This window comes from Pongo pygmaeus, chromosome 2, assembly GCF_028885625.2.
Source record: "Pongo pygmaeus isolate AG05252 chromosome 2, NHGRI_mPonPyg2-v2.0_pri, whole genome shotgun sequence".
Taxonomy (NCBI): Eukaryota; Metazoa; Chordata; class Mammalia; order Primates; family Hominidae; genus Pongo; species Pongo pygmaeus.
Window position 1 is genome coordinate 100,372,195 of NC_085930.1, and position 7,665 is coordinate 100,379,859.

Below are 7,665 nucleotides of genomic sequence, written 5' to 3' on the forward strand. Positions count from 1 at the left end.
CCTTCCCTTGGGGCCACCTACCTACCATGTGACTCAGGGCACACATACACACAGTACCACAACCACTCACAGGAACACATGCACACGCATGCTCAGTTCATGCACACACACTCATATACTCTCTCTCACTCACACACAGAGAGAGTTATACCTGCGTGCACACCCTCCGCACACAGTTGCCCATATATGGTCACACAAGCACACCACACAACACAGATGAACACACACACATAGGTACTCCTATACATCCTCACTCACACACATTCTCACACATGCACACACTCACACACTCATGAACACAGGCATATGATCACACACATTTGTACTCATACACACTCGCACGCTCATTTGCACACTGCCATATATGCACTAACTTGCATCACTCACACCCACACAATGCTTACACAATCACTCACACTGGCACATGCTCACACACTTTCACCTCACAAATGCACTAACACAGTCCCTCACACACATGCTCACATGCTCAACCAGCATACACACCCTCCTACAGGCACACACCCCCTCACACACATGCACACATACCCACTTACTTACACTCATCTACATACTTACATTTGCCGTCCCACCTGTACACTCATGTAGTCATGCAAACTCATTTGATCACACACACACACACATGCACACATGCACACTCATGCACCCCCTTCTGTTGCACAAGCTCAACCCCCACCCATGGGCAGATTGCCCTTCCAGGCTATCCAGGCCTGGCCTTCTCTGATGGCTGCTCCCTGCTCTTTTCCCTCTTGGTTTTATTTATTTTTCTTAGCCATGATGAGCATATTTGGAGAAGGATCTATTTTCATCTTATCTGGAAACATATTTCCTCTCAGTCATGAGCTCGGCAGATCAGTGAGAAGACTCCTGGCTGCTGTGATGTGGGCTGGGAGGGCTGAGGCCAAGCCAGGATGGAGGCCAGAAAGCCACAGAGGCGGCAGGGCTTCCCAAGATGGTCTGGTAGCCCGAGCCAGGGCCACTGCCTCTGAAGTCCTTTTTGGGTAACCCTGGAGTTCAGGGCAGCTGCTCCCCATAAACATGACTGTGTCTCAGGGAGTCTGACCTCCCTCTTTGCTTCTTCCATCTGACCTGGGGGTGCCCCTGGCTCCTTATTGCTGCTCTTTTCTATAAAAGAGTAGAGCCTTTATAGATCATCTTGTCCCTCTCAGTTTTTAAGTGACAAGAAAAATAATGCATTCTATTCAGTGAACATTTCCATTGCATGCAAGATGTCATTGCAGCCTCGTAACTACCTTAAGAGGTTGTGCTATTCATTTCACAAATAAGAAAACCAAGGCTCAAAGAGGTCAAGGGACATGCATAAGGCACACAGCAGTGGGGGCAGAACAGGGTTCTTCTGTCTTCCTGTTGCTCAGGCCACAGCAGCCTCACTGTCTCTAGCACTCACCCTGCAGAGTTGCCTGCAGGTGACCAGAGACTAAGAGGCTGGCCTTGGCTGGGTGGTGGGTTTAAACTGGGACTCCCAAGGGTGCATACCCAGGGAGTGCCTGCTCTGTTGGTGGCCTGGGTGGCTGCTATGTGTGTTTAGCTTCTAGCTGCCAGGTATTGATCACACTGGTGTTGGGGATGGCAGGGCAGGCCTCTGGGAGGGTGGATTGCACAGATAGAGACTCTGAAACCCGAAGCCTTTGTCCCAGGCCGTACCTCCTCCCCTTAAGGACCAGTGTCCCTTCCTTTACGCACATGCTCCCATGTGACAACCCTGGGAGGCAGAGCAGGGGAGGGTAGGCCTTCATGCCCCAGGCAGAGTCCCTGGCTTTGTGTGCCCCTTCCTGTCCCCCTGTACGTTGGCACACAGGAGATGCTCAGTAAATGTTAGCTAAAATCAAAAGAATAAAAAAGTGGGCTAAGGATTTAAACAGGCGTGTCTCCAAAAAAGATATAGAAACATCCAATAAGCTCATGAAAAGATGTTCAATATCACTAGTCATTAGGGAAATGCAAATCAAAACCACAATGAGATACTACTCCATACCCAGTAAGATGGCTATAACCAAAAAGATGGATAATAATAAGTATTGGTGAGGACGTGGAGAAATTGGAGCCCTTATACACTGCTAGTGGGAATGTAAAGTGGTACAGCCACTGTGGAAAACAGCCTGTTTAACATAGAGTTACCACAAGACCCAGCAATCTCACTCCTAGAGAATTAAAAACACATGTCCACACAAAACCCTGTTTACAAATGTTCCCAGTAGCATTATTCATAAAAGTCATCCCAAATGTCCATCGACTGATGAATGGAAAAACAAAATATAGTATACCCATACAGTGGAATATTATACAGCCTTAAGAAAGGAATGAAGTACTGATATATGCTTCTACATAGATAACCTTCAAAAGCACGCTAAGTGAAAGAATCCAGACAGAGACAACCCCATTCTGTATGATGCCTTTTATATAAAATGTCCAGAATAGGCAAATCCAAATAGACACAAAGTAGATTAGTGGTTGCCAGAAGTTGGAAAGAAGAGAGTTTGGGGAGTGACTACTAATGAGTATGGGGTTTCTTTTGGGGGTGATGAAAAATGTTCTGGAATTATATAGTAGTAATAGTCGTACAACTCTGTAAATACACTAAAACTCACTAAATTGTCCATTTTTAAAAAGTGAACGAAAGAAAGAAGAAAGAAAAGAAAGAGAAAGAAAGACAAAAAGAAAGAAAGAAAAAAAGAAAAGGAAGGAAGGAGGAGGGAGGGAAGAAATAAGGGAAAAAGGAAGGTCAAAAGAATCTCTGTGGGGATGGTGATGGAGGTCCAGAAATATTAACTGCTTTTCCAAGGTCACACGGAGAAATGATGTCAGCCCTGATGATGCAAATACTATAAAAATGACACTAACAGATCCTGTTTGTTAAGCACACTCATTCCATGTGCTCAGTGGTGTGGATGCCTCCACATGCATTATCTCATTCATTTCTCACCACAACCCATGTGGTAAGTATTATTATTATCCTTATTTTTACAGATGAGGAAGTGGAAGCTCAGAGAGGTGAAGTGACTTGCCCAAGAGCATTTGAGCTTAGATTAGTCCATCTCCAAATGGTAGGGAAAATGGTTCTGAGTGACCTGGTGGTGGTTGTTGTTGTTTTGAGACAAGGTCTGACTCTGTCGCCCAGGCTGGAATGCAGCGGCACCATCTTGGCTCACCGTAATCTCTGCTTCCCGGGCTCAAGCCATCCTCCCACCCCAGCTGCCTAAGTAGCTGGGACTACAGGTGCACACCACCACGCCCGGCTAATTTTTGTATTTTTTGTAGAGATGAGGTTTCCCCATGTTGCCCAGGCTGGTGTCAAACTCGTGAGCTCAAGCGATCTGCCCACCTTGGCCTCCCAGTGTTGGGATTACAGGCATGAGCCACTCAGCCAGCCGTTGTTTTTTTTGTTTTGTTTTGTTTTTTACATGGCAACCCACATCCTCAATACAAGAGGAAAGCTGGTGGTGCTGCTGCATCTGACAGGTGCTCAGGGCTCAGGGAGGGACATCCTGGTTCCCAGAAATATGCAGGTCTCCAGGCTGGGACCCCAGCCCTCTTCAGGAGCAGGTGCTTGTGAGTAAGTAGCTTTTGAGAAACTTGCCCAGAAGAACCTGGGACAAATCTCCAAGCTGAGCTGTTGTTTTAAGGGGCAGGAAACAAAACAGGTGCTCATGCTGGGGGCCTCAGCTGGCTCTGGCCCAAATTCTTTGGGTGTTTGGATAAATAAGGGCTACCTCGTTTCACCTCTGTGTGACCTTTCTATGTGTGTAGCTCTGGGTCCCAAGATCCAGGCCCCAGGGAATGTCCGTTCCCACCCAGCACATGAAAACCCCTGATCCAGGCCAGCCCTGAGTATGCCAGGGGCACTTCCTCACCAGGAGCTTTTTCAATTGCAGAGGAGCAGCTTGTAGAAAATGGTAAAGAGGGCCTCTGAGGGCCAACAGTATATTACTGTAATCCCACCTCATAAGATCAACGAGATTAATTGGAGTGATGCATGGAAGGTGGAGGCGTGACTCAGGGGAAAAGATTTTACGATATCAACCACGATTACCATTATGGGGCCCACAGACCCAGAATCAGAGAGCCTGAAGGCTGACCCTAAACCAGCACACATATTTGTGTACTTGCAGCCATGCACACCTTCATACCCACCCCCCACACTACATGTGCTGCACGTGACCTTGCATTCCCGCTTTCACATCCACGCTTGCAGGTAAACTCACAAGCGTGTCCATTCATATGCAGGTAGACATGCACCCACACATGGACATTGTCTATCTGAAAGCAGACTGGCAAATGGGCCTGTACATTCATGCAAATGCACACTCACTTTCCTCCGTGCGCGTGAACATATGCACCTGAATTTGTATTCATTCACATACACACATCCACACCCATGAGCCTGCTCCTCTCAGGACCATAAGCTCAGCACTGGCCACTGACTGGTGAGTGGAAGAACCTCTGCACTCCGGAGCAGCCACAGCCAACTCCTGGGTCCTCCAACAGTCTCGTCAAGTTTCCACCTGTGAGCCTTCATCGTTACTGTGCTCTCAGCCTGGCATGTCCCTCTTTTTGACTAAGCCCTTTTGCCCTTCAAGATTCACTTCAAAAACATCTCCTCCAGGAAAGCTTCCCTGATTCCCCAGCCAAAAAAATCTTCCCCCTGACTCCTGAGTTCCCCTTGCCAGTTTTTACCACCTCAACGTACCTGATATCACTCTTGTGTTCCCCTCAAAAGGAGAAAGCACTGCCGCCTGAGAGAGCAGAGACTGTGGCTTATTCGCCCGTGTGCCCCCTTCCGACGCCCAGCACAGAGTGCTGGATGGAATGAAACATACTGATGTGTGAGCTTTGCAGGTTACTGTCTTCCCTGTGCCCAAATCAATGCCCAGAGGAGCAGGCAAAGCCAAGGCTCCATGACTGCTCATTGCAACCCGTGGGCAGATCCCGGGTCCCAGGGGCTGCCCTGTATAGTCTTCCTGGCACCGAATTCTCCCAAGGCCCTCACGTAGGAACTGCCTCCAGCCCCTACTGCTCTGACCTCTGGCCCTGGGCCCAACACTAAGGCTTGTCCAGCCTGGAGGCAGATCTCAGAACTTGCTTTGCTTTTTGAGGCAGAGAGATTTTCTAGCTCACTGAAGGAGGCAGCTTTTCCAAGGTGCCTGAAGATCTGCCTCAGGCAGTGCTTCTCAGGGCCTAGGTCATTGTATCAGAAGCCCCCAGAGGCTGGGCATGGTGGCTGGCCGGGCACAGTGGCTCACACCTGTAATCCCGGCACTTTGGGAGGCTGAGGCAGGTGGGTCACTTGGGGTCAGAATTCAAGACCAGCCTGACCAACATGGTGAAAACCTGTCTCTACCAAAAATACAAAATTAGCTGGGCATGGTGGCACGTGCCTGTAATCCCAGCTACTTGGGAGGCTGAGGCAGGAGAATCACTTGAACCTGGGAGGCAGAGGTTGCAGTGAGCCAAGATCACACCATTGCACTCCAGCCTCGGCAACAAGAGCGAAACTGTCTCAAAAAAAAAAAAAAAAAAAGGAAGAAGGAGAAGGAGAAAACGAAGAAGAAGAAGAAGCCCCCAGAGTGTTGGTAAATGCAGATTCCTGAGCCTACCCCTGAATTGCTGAGGTGGAGCCCAGGAATCAGCATTAACAATAAACCCTCTGGGTTAGGTCTGGTTAAGGGACTGAAAGCCACACTGCCCAGTTCAAATTTTGGCACTACCATTCGCTAGTACTTAGGCAAGTCCCTTAACTTTGCCAAGCCTCAGTTTCTTGGCCTGTAAAATGGGGATAATAATGGTGCCTACACTGTAGGGCTGCTATGGGAATTAAACGAGATCATGAAAGTGAGGTGTCCAGCACAGTGTTTACATAGACAGATGTGGACGACTAGTATCACAGCTGCATTCTCATGCACTGGGGCTTTTGAAAGAGGCAGAGCCTTGAGGTCCTGCTTCTGGAAGGGGCCCTGATGGAGGTGCTCTGGGACGCAGAAGCCTTGGCCAGGCAGCGCCCTCACCCAGGACCATCTGCCACCTAGTGGCTGGTGTGTGGGACCATGCCCAGTTCTCCTGCCTCCACCTAGCTGAGATCCATGGCCAAGCTAGCCAGAGGTTCCACCCTGTCTCCCGGCCCACTGGCAGCCTCCCTCCCTGCTCCTCTGCCCTGGGAGCCTAATTGGCTTGGCACCAGCTCTGGCACTTCCCTCCAGCTTTGTAATAAAATAAGTGGCTTGGGTCAGATTTCCCTGGCAGGGAGGCTACCTGGCACAGACGCAGGAGGTGGGGAGCAAGGCTGGGGAAAACGGCTCCTTCAATGACCACCAATTACAGCCCGGTAATTTTCAAGGGGCCACTTCCTCTCCAAGAGGAACAAGAGTACAAGAGCCCTATGTACTTGTCTTTCTTCCTTTCCTAGTCCTTCATCATTCATTTATTCCAATGCACTTACACATGCATTCATTCATTCAATACTGAAATGTTTACTATATCCCAGGTGCTCAATGGTGATCACCAGGAATTGGCAAAGTTTTTCTGTAAAGGGCCGGCTAGCAAATATTTTCAGCTTTGTGGACCAACCTGTTCTGCTGTTGCAGCAAGAAAGTAGCTATTGATAATATGTAAACAAATGGGTATGTGTGCTATGTTGCAATGAAACTTTATTTGTGGACATTGAATTTTTTTTTTTTTGAGACAAGGGTCTCACCCTGTTGCCCAGGCTGGAGTGCAGTGGCATGATCATAGCTCACTGCAGCCTTGATCTCTCCAAACTCAAATGATCCTCCCACCTCAGCCTCCTCAGTAGCTGGATCTACAGGCACGCACCACCATGCCTAGCTAATTTTTGTACTTTTTTGTAGAGATGGGGTTTCACCATGTTGCCCAAGCTGGTCTTGAGCTCCTGACCTCAAGCAATCCACTCACCTTGGCCTCCCAAAGTGTTGGGATTACAGGCGTGAGCCACTGTACCTGGTGGACACTGAAATTTGAATTTTATACCATTTTCATGTGTCATGAAATATTCTTTTGATTTTTTTCCAACCATTTACAAATGTAAAAACTATTCTTAGCTTGTAGGCCACACAAAATGCAACGTCCAGTGGGCCATTACTTGCCAGCCCTGAGCTGAGTCCTCCATGGGCAAGGCCATGGAGTATGCAACTCCTGGTGGAGTGTGCAGGCCAGTATCTCCAACAGGGTCAAGACCTTCGGAGAGCCTCACTGGGGAGAGGGGATGCCTCCAAGCCTACCACAGCTCGACCACTGCAGCGCTCCCAGACTCCACTCTCTCAATGCCACATATGTTCTCTGTGGCTTACATATCGGGACTCTTAGGTCTCCTTTACAATCAGAAGCTTTTTTTGAGGGAAGGAACATTACTGTTCACGCATTTGGAATCAGAAGGGACCCGAGTTCAAATACCTCCTTGACCATTCCTTTGCTGAATGACCTTGAATGAGTTACTTCACATCCCTGTGCTTCAGTTTCCTGATGTGCAGTCCCTCTCTCATAGGTTATTGAGAGGATGGAGTACATGCATGTACAGTGCTCAGACAGGTGCCTGACCTGGAGTCAGTGGTCAATGTTTGTGGATTCTCCTCACAGTTCCTTTTTCCCCACCCACCCCAGAACCCAGCATGGCTC